The sequence below is a fragment of the Hetaerina americana genome, unplaced genomic scaffold (genome assembly GCF_022747635.1).
Source record: "Hetaerina americana unplaced genomic scaffold, ioHetAmer1.1.p SCAF_6, whole genome shotgun sequence".
In the NCBI taxonomy this organism is placed as follows: Eukaryota; Metazoa; Arthropoda; class Insecta; order Odonata; family Calopterygidae; genus Hetaerina; species Hetaerina americana.
The window spans coordinates 83735821-83752277 of NW_027287205.1; the positions used below are offsets into that span (position 1 = coordinate 83735821).

At 34.8% G+C, this 16457-nt stretch overlaps 1 long non-coding RNA gene across 1 annotated transcript in view; it reads left to right on the forward strand.

Annotated features, from left to right (window-relative positions):
* LOC139694937 (uncharacterized) overlaps positions 1–16457 on the forward strand; it is a 57516-nt gene that overhangs the window by 25701 nt on the left and 15358 nt on the right. The window contains exon 3 of the long non-coding RNA XR_011702250.1: positions 6198–6348. This is a non-coding gene — a long non-coding RNA (uncharacterized lncRNA). The remainder of the gene's footprint in view (positions 1–6197; positions 6349–16457) is intronic.

The window sequence follows — 16457 nt, forward strand, 5'->3', positions numbered from 1 at the left end:
ATTCATTTCACAAATAACGTTACCTTTAGTATACTGATTAAAAACTATTTTTGTGTTAAAATAGCATATATTCTTCAAATTCATAATATGTATGGAAGAGAACTCAATTAATTTCATGTCGATCAAGGCAGTAGTACCTTAGCAAGTGAGATTTAAAACCTGCTGCCCAAAAGGAGGATTTTAAAAGGTTGACAAACGAACCCTCTTCCCATAAAAACATTGAGAACACAACTATTGCGACTCGTAGAAAATCATTTTATTAATTCTAATGCATGCATTCCATGAAATATGAGTTCTTTATGTACTTTTTTATTGGTGATGTTTTAATAATGTTAAACTTTCAAAATAATTATATTGTTCCCCTAAAAAGTGCTAAAATTACGAAAATCTGATGACAAGCTACACTTTTCACTGTGCAATTTGGCATTGGAAGTTCATGATGAGCTACACTCATCATTTCCACACAAAGGGTTAATATTCCAAAGGAATCATAAATATAAGAGTGGCAGTGATATGCCCCTTAAGCTGAGACTTAAAAAAATTATTATTATTGTTATTCAGTAATTACCAGTTGAGTAGGTTTTGTATGGACACAACTAGCAAATAAATATTTCGTGACTCCTACGAGACACAGTCCAGCAACCTACTTTACATCAGGTCCTTCTTCATCTCTGTGTGCTTCTCTCCTCCCTTCATCCCATCCATCACCTGCTCCTACCCTTTCCTTGTTTGCCTAATATTCTCCCCTCAATTACAGTCTTTAACATTTCACTGCTTATCAATATGCCCTTCATCCATTTTTCCTGTCTCCTTAGGGTTTCTCCCAACAAACCCCTCTCATTGCTGCAATTGCTGCAATTAGTTTGGGTTTAGGAATGGCATATATACCTATGCCATTCCTAAACCCAAACCAACCATACCCTAAGTAATCATTACTCTCTATTCTTTTATTGATGATCCTGAGAACAACTTTAGTGTTATGGGAAAGCAAACTTAATGTTCTGTAATCCTCACATGTAGCCTTTACCTTTTATGGAACAGGAACCAATGCTGATTTCATATAACCTTCCGGCTATATTCCTTCCTCTCAGATACTATGAAACAGTCCATACGATGCCTCTTCCTACGACATTTTTGTAAACCTTTTAGTAGTTCCACATAAATGCTGTCTACTCACACGGCCTTATTTGATTTCATCCCCCCTAATGTCCTTTCAATAACATTGTCTAGTATGCAAGGACCTAAGCTACAGGCTGTATATTCATCTACGTCATGTTCCATTTCTATGTCTAAGCTTGTTAGCCTATGTTCTTCACCATACCGTTCTTCTATGCGATACAATGCCAGCCACGGACCAATTGGTGGCCAAAATAGCCGAACAGCATATGGAGGTGGCACGGTCGCAGAAATACGATTGGCCAGATTGACCTCCAGGTCACACTTTGTGATATTTCCTTTATTAAATTCTGATACATTCTGTGGACTACTTAATTCTATTGTATTCTCTGCTTGACTTGAATTTGTTACTAAACATATGATGAAGTGATTTTTGCCATCTTAATTTGTCTCTTGCCTTCAGAGTAAGTTTGTGGAATATGCCTAAAATGAGCCAAGAGGAAACCAAAAGGGAACCACTGTGCTAAATGAAAGTTTGAGCCAAATCCCTCTTGGACTCAGTACGGAACAGTGCAAATAGGAGCGTGAATTGATTGCATGATAGCTTCTTTGGAAAAAATATGGCATTTAATGAATTTTTTCACTGGAAAATTCTTAACATCAGCAGTAATACATTTTGCCTATGTAAGATGTTTCATGTCATTTTATCTCTTATATAATTGTATACATGTAACAAAGCTTAGCATTCCTGAGTATTAATATTGGATATTTTGTTTTAAAATTTTTAATCCTTGATTATTGGATATTTTGTTTAAAATTTTTAATCCTTGATTAAAAATTTGAAAACTATATCCAATGAGCATGAAGAAGACTACTCAAGTCATAGAAAATAAGGTAGCAATCATGTGTACATTAGTAAATAATGTGGGAAAATATACTTTTAAAGATGTTGATGCAATAATAGTTGATTTTTTGGCAGCTTTCGACCGAGTGCCTCATGATAAATTATTGTTAAAGTTGGATTCGTTACCATTGGATTTGAGGATAAAAAAATGGATAAAACATTTTCTTGGAGGCAGAACTCAAAAAGTAAAATTAGGGGATACATTTTCCAATGAGGTGAGCCTTTTAGCAGGAGTTCCACAAGGCAGTGTTCAAGGGCCATTACTCTTCCAAATTTATGTAAACAATCTACCAAATAATTTACATTCCCGAAGAAGACTGTGCTGATGACTGCATTATATACATATGAGTAGAGCATGTAAATGACCACGTAATATGTACAATTTGAACATGTATAATTTTTTTCTGCCCATTTTTATCTTCTTTCATCTCTGCAGCAAAAGCATCCAATTGACATTCAATCTATCTTCTTGCTCAAATGAACAATTTTCTGAGACATTAAAGTGAGCAAAACTTTATCTAGTATTTTCTTCAATTCTTTCATTAATGTGCCTGTCAGCTGACGCCTATTGGAAAACGTATCCAAAATGTATCGTAACCTTATGTAATTCTTTCTCTGTCCATACTACTCTGCCCACCTCTTCGAAATAACTTCCGAAATAGGCGAACTTCCAATTCCTGTCCCTCAACACTACTGTTTATTTCAGACATCGTATTTCTCCAGGTCATTGCTGTCATTCCTTAAGATTAATTCTTACCATAAATGAACCCTGATTCTGTGCTGTATGGTGTTAAGAAATAATTTTTGCCTGATGGCAGACTGGATAGCTAAAACTAGATCATCCACAAATCTGATTGAGGAGTTCCCTGCTCACTTTGACATCAGCCCACCCATGATATGCTTATTACTCAATAAAATTGAAAAGATCTGGCTATATTGACCACTCTAACTCCCTCAACCCTTTTCTCTTCATCATCCATGTACACTTATTTCTCCTGTGCTTTCTCGGAAATATATGGGTCGCAGATAAGATGTTAATTCCTCTAGTGTACTTCAATCTCCATTCATAATTGTACCCAGTTAACTTGCTGGAATGCCTTATCAAAGTATTAGGTGCATAAAAATACTTCATCTCTGTCTTTGACTATACTTTTTACTTGGCACCTCATTAAATCAAGCTTAACCTTCCCAGATCTTGAATAAATATGATCATTGTCCTTATACTTAGTTGTTCTCTTTCCTATGTAGTTGTTGATGACCCCAACTAATCTCTCAAATTAAGTAATGTGTCAGTATATAATTTTTAAATGAGTAAATCCAATTGAGGGTGAAAAAAACTCTGTCTTTTTGTACTGCTTCAGCTTTTTGGGATGATATCCACATCAATTTAACAGTCTTCCGGCCAAAACTGCCTCATAGTATATGCTTTGGCTAAGCCCATAAAAATAATTACAGGGTGCATTTCAAATCGGACCTAATTGCCCTGTATTCCATACAGATAATCCTTTCCCCTTTTTGGAAGAGTAACTAATGCTCCTTTAAGAAAGTCTTCTTGGCAAATTCATCCTTCATAAATTCCAAGAAATGGTTAAGAAAAGCTCTCCTTCTTGCACTTTAATTAACTGTTTGATAGTTACGCAGGAATGTTGTCAAACCACATTGCCTTCTTTGTTTCCAAATTTCTGAATGCTCTTTCTGTCTTTCCATCAATTCAGCCTTGAAATAAATTATTCTATATGTGTCATATACTATGTCATCATGATCTTGCTGGTTTAATTTATTTATCATACTCATAAAAGCTCCTCTGTATTATTTTCACCTCTTTATGATCTTGTGTGGTTCAACTCATATTTTTGACTTATCTTAGATTACAATTTTCTCATCTTACTTCCTAGTTCTATTCCAGTTTTCTCTCATTTTAATTATCATGTCCATAATCCATTGCTTTCTTGTTCTTTTCCACATACCAGTTCCTATACTTTTGCTGTAGGCTGTATATATTCCCATTTTGTCTTGATAGTTCTCAGCTTCTTTCCTCACTCACGATTTCCTCTGCTGCTTGATTTCCTGTTCTCATCAATCCAGTAAATGCTTTAACAATCCATTTTCTACATTACCTTCCTTGCCTTGAATTTTAGAATCAGAAGTGAAATATTACTTTTCATAATTATTAAATTGTGATCAGAGTCTCTGCATATAACTCCTAGGAAATTGTGTGAAATCATCTCACTGTTTCTCAATATAAAGCTAACAATCTAACTGATCCATGTCCGAGTTACGTTCGTTGTACATCTATGCCATTTGTGGTGTCAAACCAAGTTTTGGAAATTATTAATCCCTGTCTTCTGCAGAATCGGTTGATTCCTCCGAGTGGTCATTTCATAGTCAAAATTACTTTATGAATTGGTTTAACGCCGACCTCTGGGCTAATGTTCAGGCATATCTCATTTTAGAGACAGGTAATGTAATTATCATTTCACTGATTAAATTATGTCCCAGTCTATAACAGGGACTTTGGTATTTTTATGATCCAAGTGTTAAGGATTCTGCATTTATCTTCCATTTTCACCAGGCCATCAATCCTCTTTAAATATTTCCATTCATACACAGTCCATGCTTTCGAGGTCATTTATGCCAGCCTAATGGATATGTAGCTTCATTTTCAAAACATGGGCGGCTCCAATTCACAATTTATGGACTTTCCTTGACAAGGTGAAGTAATAACAACAGTTACAGGCAGGAAATTTCTTATTCAATATTTCCGCTTGTGACTTATAATCAGAGAACCAAAAAAGGCATGAGTTATAAAGTTAAATTATTATTATACGAGTCATATTAGGGTAACTGAACGGGATGGAATTTCATACTTTGAGACAGTAGTGACATCGCATCCCGACTTTTGTGAATTTCAAAATTGAATCAAGAGGAAATCCTGCAGCATTAATTATTCATTAGTAGTATTTGTGTAATATATTCTAGTATGTAATCAGGCCAATGCCTCTTATTCCCTGAGTCAAAGGCTGAAATGGCTCCTTGGTACGTAGTGTGGAAAACACTTGAGAAGGCCTCTTGACACAAAGATTTGAATAATGTTGAAGTCTACCCCGACACAATGACCGATCGCGACTGTACAAAAGGACAAGAGCCAAGTGAAAGTGTGAAAAGGTTATTCATTTCACAAGTAGGGCACATTTATTTAATATTTCTCCGGAGTGATGGGTCTAATGCGCTTGTCTAATGGCCTCGCCGCATAATCCCCCCCCTCCGTTTTTGAAGGGAACGAAAGCCAGAACCCCTCCCATCCCAAATCCCCCATTCGATTCCTATCACACGGTGTGTGAGGCCCACCGGCCAATCTCATGAGTCATGGAATTAAACTGGTATTTGCGGTCAACGTCTCCCTCTCGCTTTAGGTAACACTCCAGCTGACCCATTTGACATCGACACAGCGAGTTAAAAGAATAGACCTCTGCATTAGATCTTGTGTAGTGTTGTATACAGGATTAGCAGCCGTGACCTCTTTTCAATTTACTGCTAACGGCTTCAGAAAGTTTGACTTGAGCAATAATTGTTCATCCCCCCCTTTTAATACGTTTTCTTCGTCATCGTAATACGTCATTTGTTCATTTGTGAGGACACTACTTCTTCATAACTCGCCCTCACTCTACGCCGACTCTTCGCAGCGATCGGAGGTAAGAAGCTTCATCCATGCATGAAGCCAAAACTTAGTACATTGGTCATTAAAGAAATCAAGTGTCAACGAAAGTTTTTTGATTGAATTAACAATGTTAGCTCGAATTTCGCGTTAATGGCACGCAGTTCTTTCAAAACAGTTAACTTCGATTATGTGCATCTGCATAGGGAGTGATAAAAATATTTTATTCTTACCACGCGCGTGAGGGATCGATATTCTTACCTGTTAGAGGTTTACTGTTGAGTGTTCTAATTAGTGGGTAATCATTTTCCAGGATTCTGTAGTGTGGACTATCGTTATTTTATTTAAATCTATCCCTCCTGTTTTAGGATGCGTCGTGCTTTCAATACCGAACTAAGAAGTCGTGAACTGAGACCTTAAAATCCTTTTCTTAGTTTTAGCTGTTCTGGTATTTATTTCCCTAATCCACTCGAAAATTGATTTCGTTTTTTCTGATGATGATCCTTTTTAAATTTGTTCCAGGGAATTCAAGGGGTGAATGAGGAACTAGTGAGAAATTCCAAACGGGTTGGATCGGAAAGAACTCAATCTTCTAGCTCCATGGGAAGAAGTCGTGATAGTAGGAAGACCACCCAGTCAAGGAGTTGGAAATCGAGAGCTGGTGGAAATATTGGTAAGTAGGTAACGTTTCGTGTTCAGGGTGATATGTAGATAAATGAGGATTTTATCAATGTTCTGAGTTCAAAAGGCACAGATGTACATTCCATGAGTGGCCCATTTCCATAACCATTCTTCGCATAGGAGCGGCGTCGTCGTGGCGAAATCGTATTGGGTTACGAGACGGAAGCCCTTAGACATTAGGTGAATTCTTTTTAATTTTTACAAACTTAGTTTCGTATTACTTATTACTACGCATTTAAGTATTACTACAACAGTTTTCAGTGGCATAAGTAAAATAAGAATGATTCACTTTAGGTAAGAATCGGAAGGTGACCTAGCTCTTCGGTTTTCATTCGGAACCTAATTAATAAAGACGACTTAGTTACGTACTCCCTTCAGATTACTTCCATGCTATTCTACTAGTATTAAGCCAGTTAATCGAGTTAAGGTTGCATATAGTATTAGATTAGTAGATATTATTTCTTCTCTCTGATAAAATCACTCTTATAAATTTACGTACTTTAGGCAATATTACGTCAACTTTTAAAAAATTATGATAAATTCGACTAACTCTCCATCAGTGCATCATTCTTTTACAATTATTCGCATAGGTTGCTTTTCGCGGTTACTAGGATGGATATAATGTTTATCTACGGTTGCAAGACGGAAGCACATAGAGATTTAGTTCTACTTCGTTTCTAATGACTAATTAACATAATTACTTACATAACTCGTTAAATTATTCGTTGAACTTGTATTAGTCAGTCATTAGATTTGCCATTAAATTTAGCTAGTAGATATTATTTAGTTACCAGCAATAGTTGTTAAATGAGAACGACATTTAATTCACAAGCAAGAATCAAATGGGGAAGTAGCTCTTTGATATTGATTGATATCCTTTTTAATTATTACAAACCTACTCTCTCAGATTAATTTTTAAATTATTCTGCTAGTCCTAATCAGCCAGTTTCCAGAACTCCGATTACAGTTAACATTAAAAGTACTTTCGTCTCTCTCTATGAAAACGCTGGCTCATGTATATTACCTACGCCTATTAATATACAGTCAAAAATTATCTAAATTAATTAATGCTCATTTCTAACAACCTTGTTATTTTTATCGGTTTTTAAACTGAAATTATTAAAAATACACATGTGCTGATAGACATTGTCAGGTGGCACACAAGTCCCAAATAATTGCAAAAGATAATACATAAGACCAGACTTCAAAACACAAATCTCTTTAACAAAACAAGTGAATCCCCATCCCATTTACAGCCATTAATCAGCAAGAAAAAAAAGATAAATTAAAAAAAATTAAGCTATTACATATAATATAATACACCACGCATCAATCAAATTATTACATATATGCCTTTCATCTATTCTTAAAAGTATACACTCTGTTAGGAAAGGGCTCGAATATTTTTGCAGGTAAGGTGTTCCACTCAACAATTGTTCTATTTAGAAAAGAAATTTTATTTTATTTGTTCTCTGTGCCCGGCATTTTACCTTAAATTTGTGATCATTTCTGCCTATAAAATTTGGGTTCCCCGCCTCTTTCCTAAGATCTGCCCAAGCTTTCTCCCCCTTCAGAATTCGGAACATTCCACAAAGTCTGCTTACTTTCCTTCTAGTTTCTAGAGGTTCCCAGCCCAACGTTTCTAGCATTTCAGACCCACTGTCCATCCTCCTATGCTTCCCCAGAACATATCGGGCAGCCTTTCTTTGCACCTTTTCCAGTTTTTTAATATGACCTTCTTCATGAGGGTCCCATACAAGAGAAGCGTACTCTAAAATTGGCCTTACTAGGGTCTGATAAGCCTTCTCCTTGGTTGCTCTAATGCTCCCTTTGAGGTTTCTCATTACCCAATGAAGAGTTTTGAAAGCTTTCTTATAGATGTACTCCACATTTAGCCCCCACCCTAAGTCCTTAGTTAAATATACACCTAGGTATTTGACAGTATCACTTCTAGGAATGACATTTTCTGAGAATTTATATTCCCTATTGCTTCCATTTGCCTTATTGCTAAAAGTGATGGATTTGCATTTGCTAACATTAATATCCATCCCATTTTTTGTCACCCAATCTGCCATTTTATTAATGTCCCTTTGAAGTTTGTCACTGTCTCTCTCATTTTCGACTTTCCTGTAGATAATACAGTCGTCTGCAAAAAGTCTTATCTGACAATTAATATTTATTGGGAGATCATTTATATATATTAAAAACAAGAGCGGGCCAAGTACGCTTCCTTGTGGGACTCCCGATGTTACCCTTGCTTTTTCAGAATACACTTCTCCTAATTTGACCCTTTGTGTTCGACCTTCCATGAAATTTCTGACCCAAGAGATTACTCTTCCATCTGTGTGTTTGTGGCAATTGTCCCATCTTAAGCATTAAGCGATCGTGGTCAACTTTGTCAAAGGCTTTTGACAGGTCGACTATTATAGCATCCACCTCTATTCCCGCATCCATATAGTGGAACATTTCTTGGCAGAACCCTAATAGCTGAGTTTTGCAAGAGTGCCCTTTTCTAAAACCATATTGGCGACTATACAACCAATTCTCACTCTCCCACAAGTCCCAGAGATAATCAGCCATTATCTTTTCTAATAGCTTGCATACAACTGATGTCAAGCTTACCGGTCTACAGTTATCAACTAGTGCCTTATCTCCTCCTTTAAAAATTGGCGTAACATATGCCTCCTTCCAAGCATTTGGCAGGGCATTATTTTTTAAGGTAACATTGAATAAATGATTTCTATAATTTGAAACTACACTACCACCCAATTTAAGCAAGTCAGAATTATGGTGTTGAGTTATGGGGTCATTCCCCACATTTTAAACAAATTTTGCTACTACAAAAGAGAGCTATTCGCTCCCCACCACATGATTCCTGCAAGCAAGATTTATAAGGAATCATGACTGTATTTAGTTCATGTATCTTTAAGGCTCTCATTCATTTGAAAGTCTAGAAAGAAACTTACCAATTAAGAACTAATATCCAAAACAACTCTACAAGAGGTAAATCACTAAATGGATATTTAATCATAAATACATTGATGGTTAATCTTATTGCACTCACATTTCGTGTAAAACATCAGTAATATAACCTTTCTCACTCTTTCTTTTACCGCTAAATATAAGAATACCCGCAGGAGACATTTTAATATAACCGAATGATAAAATGCACAACAGAAGTTGTCAAGATTTTTGACAATGCCGTATAATAGGCAACGCTAAAAACTAGCAAGATTTCCCAAAAACTGATCCTTACGTTTCATTCCAGCCAAGAGCAGAAACACGTCACTAGAAAATAAACGGCATGAATTATAAAGAAATGTCAATATATTTTTTAAAAACTCACGCCCATAGAGCACACGACAAACAATTAAGAAGCGAAAAGGCAATTCCCATTCATGCGTTGTGGTAAAGAGAGGAGATTGATATTTTCTAAATGCTAAGTTAGCAGTTCCATGTACATCCGAAACGCGTCAGCAGCGGTCAAATTTCCAGTAGTAATATGACCTCATTGCAAAGAATAGAAGTAATCAATGACTTTATCACAACTACTGTTATTTATTTTCATAGATACTTATTAAAATAACATTTCATAATTCTCGAAATTTTAGTTCCTTGCAAGACTTCCATGTCATGCAAATCTTTGGCTTTCATATAATTTATACTGGGTAATAAAACAGCCTACTGGATTTTCTGCCCGCCTAAATAATGTAATTACCAATTAATGTCCTGAGCTGTTTAGTTTAAGTGTTATTAACTGTCTCCCGTCTGACCATCAAGGTATAAGCTTCACTTTTAAAAGACAAAATAACTCGAAAGATATTCTCAAATAGAGGTAAAAACCATAATCACGAGGCCCATAATAATAGAAGGTTGAGAGAGTTTCCAACGCTTCTATGTTGAATGAATTGGAATGGTATTTACACAGATTCTGTAAAGAAAACTTGTTTTTAGGTAATTTCCTAGACATTTTTGAACAATTAATATTACTTGCTCACCCAGTTTACTCATTGTATGAATTCTTTTGTGACAATCTTCATCGCATTTAAGAACTCGTTTATATATGTTAAATAATATTTATATTGATGGCATTTAATATGGTTGTACGATTTTTCAAAATGAATAAAGTATTATTATTATTATGCCGGTTGACACGATGGATTGAACTCGGATGACTAGACGAATGCTCTTAAATATTTAGTGAATTTTTTCCTAATAACTTTGAAACTAAGTATTGAAATTACTTATAAATTAGTTGATGAACTTCTATTAGGCTGTCATTTGTATTTAGATTAATTTAAGGCAATATTAGTTAATGGCCAGAGGTATTTGTCAAAAAAAAATGATACTTAATTCTGCTTGGCGTAACAATCCCAAGGCAAAGTAGCTCTTATATATTGATTGAAATCCTTGGTTTAATAATTATTGACCTACCCTATCAGATTACTTTTTAATTTATTCTTAGAGTCCCTATTAGCCTGTTTCTTGATTTTAGATAACATTTAACATTAGAGGTACTTTCTTCTCTCCACCAAAAATTGCCATCTCATAACTTTTACTACTATTTGATGTTTTTAAATTATCTAAATTAATTAATAAGCCTTTCAAACAAACGTATAGGTTATTTCGATTTGCGTTTCTTGAGTGCACCATTGCATAACCATAAGAGCGTCGTTTTTATGCGTGAATAGGAGCGAGTTTCCAGCGGTATATATAAAATAAGAATGATTCGTTTTAGGTAAGAATCGGAAGGTGAATTAGCTCTTTGATATTAATTTAGATAACATTAAGCGTTTGAGATAATTTATCCACAAAGGCTGTCTCACAATTTTACGTAACCCAGGCAATATTACGTCAACATATCTCTTTTGTCAATCCATATTATTAAAAAGCATATATTTTTTTCGACTTACTTTCCATGAGTGCATCATTACATGATGATTCCGCATACGAGCGTTGTCGCGGATTAATAGGAATGATATGGAATTCATCTTGGGTGAAAACACGGGAGTGCCTAGACATAGTTAAAATTTTTTCTCTGTTTTTACTTACTTATTTTCTGACGTCACTCGTTTATCAATGAGCATCTACTAGCATGTCGTAAATTTGTCTATATATATATATATCCATATATATATATATATACATATATATATATATATATTATAACTATATATATATATATTATACATATATATATATTATACATATATATTTAGATATATATATAGATATATACATATATATATACATATATATACATATATATATATATATATATACGCTTTGTAATAAACGATAAAACCATAAACACAGCAATCAACCCAAAGGTCGGTTAGGATGGTATAGTTCACCCAGAACTAAGCCCGTCGACGTTTAAAATTCACTCATCAGGGTAGGGATGCTGTTCCGGTTGTGGTTTTTAGGAAATGTGGTACCCAAAGTCACAAAGCTTGGGAGGAGCTGCAGGCTCCAAGCCCTGAAAATCAAACTACGCAATATTAGATCAACAATTATATAAATAATTGATACGCATTTATAATATGCGAATTATTTTTTCAATTTAATTTTCTTTAGTGCACCATTTCATAACAATTATTCGCATTAGAGCGTCGTCACGGCTCAGTGGGAATGTTGTGCTACTGATCTCTGATTACAAGACGAACGCGCGTGAATGAACATCTTAATGTGAAACTCTCCCTGATAACTCACTAACGTATTTACTCTTCAACTTATTCGGTGAAAGTTGCATGCGGACTGATTAAATCATGTCTCTGTCTAAAACAGCAACTGTTGTATTTTTATAATTCAAGTGTTAAGGCGGATCTAAATACCACATTTTAACAATATTCTGCATCTTTCGCCCTATTTCACAACTGATGTCAAGCTTACCGGTCTACAGTTATCAACTAGTGCCTTATCTCCTCCTTTAAAAATTGGCGTAACATATGCCTCCTTCCAAGCATTTGGCAGGGCATTATTTTTTAAGGTAACATTGAATAAATGATTTCTATAATTTGAAACTACACTACCACCCAATTTAAGCAAGTCAGAATTATGGTGTTGAGTTATGGGGTCATTCCCCACATTTTAAACAAATTTTGCTACTACAAAAGAGAGCTATTCGCTCCCCACCACATGATTCCTGCAAGCAAGATTTATAAGGAATCATGACTGTATTTAGTTCATGTATCTTTAAGGCTCTCATTCATTTGAAAGTCTAGAAAGAAACTTACCAATTAAGAACTAATATCCAAAACAACTCTACAAGAGGTAAATCACTAAATGGATATTTAATCATAAATACATTGATGGTTAATCTTATTGCACTCACATTTCGTGTAAAACATCAGTAATATAACCTTTCTCACTCTTTCTTTTACCGCTAAATATAAGAATACCCGCAGGAGACATTTTAATATAACCGAATGATAAAATGCACAACAGAAGTTGTCAAGATTTTTGACAATGCCGTATAATAGGCAACGCTAAAAACTAGCAAGATTTCCCAAAAACTGATCCTTACGTTTCATTCCAGCCAAGAGCAGAAACACGTCACTAGAAAATAAACGGCATGAATTATAAAGAAATGTCAATATATTTTTTAAAAACTCACGCCCATAGAGCACACGACAAACAATTAAGAAGCGAAAAGGCAATTCCCATTCATGCGTTGTGGTAAAGAGAGGAGATTGATATTTTCTAAATGCTAAGTTAGCAGTTCCATGTACATCCGAAACGCGTCAGCAGCGGTCAAATTTCCAGTAGTAATATGACCTCATTGCAAAGAATAGAAGTAATCAATGACTTTATCACAACTACTGTTATTTATTTTCATAGATACTTATTAAAATAACATTTCATAATTCTCGAAATTTTAGTTCCTTGCAAGACTTCCATGTCATGCAAATCTTTGGCTTTCATATAATTTATACTGGGTAATAAAACAGCCTACTGGATTTTCTGCCCGCCTAAATAATGTAATTACCAATTAATGTCCTGAGCTGTTTAGTTTAAGTGTTATTAACTGTCTCCCGTCTGACCATCAAGGTATAAGCTTCACTTTTAAAAGACAAAATAACTCGAAAGATATTCTCAAATAGAGGTAAAAACCATAATCACGAGGCCCATAATAATAGAAGGTTGAGAGAGTTTCCAACGCTTCTATGTTGAATGAATTGGAATGGTATTTACACAGATTCTGTAAAGAAAACTTGTTTTTAGGTAATTTCCTAGACATTTTTGAACAATTAATATTACTTGCTCACCCAGTTTACTCATTGTATGAATTCTTTTGTGACAATCTTCATCGCATTTAAGAACTCGTTTATATATGTTAAATAATATTTATATTGATGGCATTTAATATGGTTGTACGATTTTTCAAAATGAATAAAGTATTATTATTATTATGCCGGTTGACACGATGGATTGAACTCGGATGACTAGACGAATGCTCTTAAATATTTAGTGAATTTTTTCCTAATAACTTTGAAACTAAGTATTGAAATTACTTATAAATTAGTTGATGAACTTCTATTAGGCTGTCATTTGTATTTAGATTAATTTAAGGCAATATTAGTTAATGGCCAGAGGTATTTGTCAAAAAAAAATGATACTTAATTCTGCTTGGCGTAACAATCCCAAGGCAAAGTAGCTCTTATATATTGATTGAAATCCTTGGTTTAATAATTATTGACCTACCCTATCAGATTACTTTTTAATTTATTCTTAGAGTCCCTATTAGCCTGTTTCTTGATTTTAGATAACATTTAACATTAGAGGTACTTTCTTCTCTCCACCAAAAATTGCCATCTCATAACTTTTACTACTATTTGATGTTTTTAAATTATCTAAATTAATTAATAAGCCTTTCAAACAAACGTATAGGTTATTTCGATTTGCGTTTCTTGAGTGCACCATTGCATAACCATAAGAGCGTCGTTTTTATGCGTGAATAGGAGCGAGTTTCCAGCGGTATATATAAAATAAGAATGATTCGTTTTAGGTAAGAATCGGAAGGTGAATTAGCTCTTTGATATTAATTTAGATAACATTAAGCGTTTGAGATAATTTATCCACAAAGGCTGTCTCACAATTTTACGTAACCCAGGCAATATTACGTCAACATATCTCTTTTGTCAATCCATATTATTAAAAAGCATATATTTTTTTCGACTTACTTTCCATGAGTGCATCATTACATGATGATTCCGCATACGAGCGTTGTCGCGGATTAATAGGAATGATATGGAATTCATCTTGGGTGAAAACACGGGAGTGCCTAGACATAGTTAAAATTTTTTCTCTGTTTTTACTTACTTATTTTCTGACGTCACTCGTTTATCAATGAGCATCTACTAGCATGTCGTAAATTTGTCTATATATATATATATCCATATATATATATACATATATATATATACATATATATATATATATATATTATAACTATATATATATATATTATACATATATATATATTATACATATATATTTAGATATATATATAGATATATACATATATATATACATATATATACATATATATATATATATATATATATACGCTTTGTAATAAACGATAAAACCATAAACACAGCAATCAACCCAAAGGTCGGTTAGGATGGTATAGTTCACCCAGAACTAAGCCCGTCGACGTTTAAAATTCACTCATCAGGGTAGGGATGCTGTTCCGGTTGTGGTTTTTAGGAAATGTGGTACCCAAAGTCACAAAGCTTGGGAGGAGCTGCAGGCTCCAAGCCCTGAAAATCAAACTACGCAATATTAGATCAACAATTATATAAATAATTGATACGCATTTATAATATGCGAATTATTTTTTCAATTTAATTTTCTTTAGTGCACCATTTCATAACAATTATTCGCATTAGAGCGTCGTCACGGCTCAGTGGGAATGTTGTGCTACTGATCTCTGATTACAAGACGACGAACGCGCGTGAATGAACATCTTAATGTGAAACTCTCCCTGATAACTCACTAACGTATTTACTCTTCAACTTATTCGGTGAAAGTTGCATGCGGACTGATTAAATCATGTCTCTGTCTAAAACAGCAACTGTTGTATTTTTATAATTCAAGTGTTAAGGCGGATCTAAATACCACATTTTAACAATATTCTGCATCTTTCGCCCTATTTCACCAGGCCATCAATCCTCCTCAAATATATCCATTCATACACAGTCCATGCTTTTGAGGTCATTTATGCCAGCCTAATGGGTATGTAGCTTTATTTTCAAAACATGGGTGGTTCCAATTCACAATTTATGGACTTTCCTTGACAAGGTGAAGTAATAACAACAGTTACAGGCAGGAAATTTCTTATACTTATAATCAGGGAACCAAAAAAGGCATGAATTCTAAAGTTAAATTATTATTATACGAGCAATATTAGGGTAACTGAAGGGGATGAAATTTCATACTTTAAGACAGTAGTGACATCGCATCCCTCCTTTTGTAAATTTCAAAATTGAAACAAGAGGAAATCCTGCAGCATTTACTATTCATTAGTAGTATTTGTGTAATATCTTCCAGTATGTAAAGAGGCCAATGTTATATCTTATTCCCTAAGTCAATGGCCAAAATGGCTCCTTGGTACATAGTGTAGAAAACAGTCGACAAGGCCACCTGACGCAAAGTCTACGCCGACCCGTTGACGCATTGAACGATCGCGACTGTACAAAAGGACAAGAGCCAAGTGAAAGTGTGAAAGGTTAACCATTTCACAAGTAGGGCACATTTATTTAATATTTCTCCGGAGTAATGGGTCTACTGCGCTTGTCTAATGGCCTCGCAGCATTATCCCCCCCCCCGTCTTTGCTGCGAAAAAAAGCCAGAACCCCTCCCATCCCTTCCATCCGATTCGATTCCTATCACACGGTGTGTGAGGCCCACCGGCCAATCTCATGAGTCATGGCATTAAACTGGTATTTGCGGTCAACGGCTCCCTCTCGCTTTAGGTAACACTCCAGCTGACCCATTTGACATCGACCCCGCGAGTTAAATGAGTAGACCTCTGCATTAGATCTTGTGTAGTGTTGTATACAGGATTAGCAGCCGTGACCTCTTTTCAATTTACTG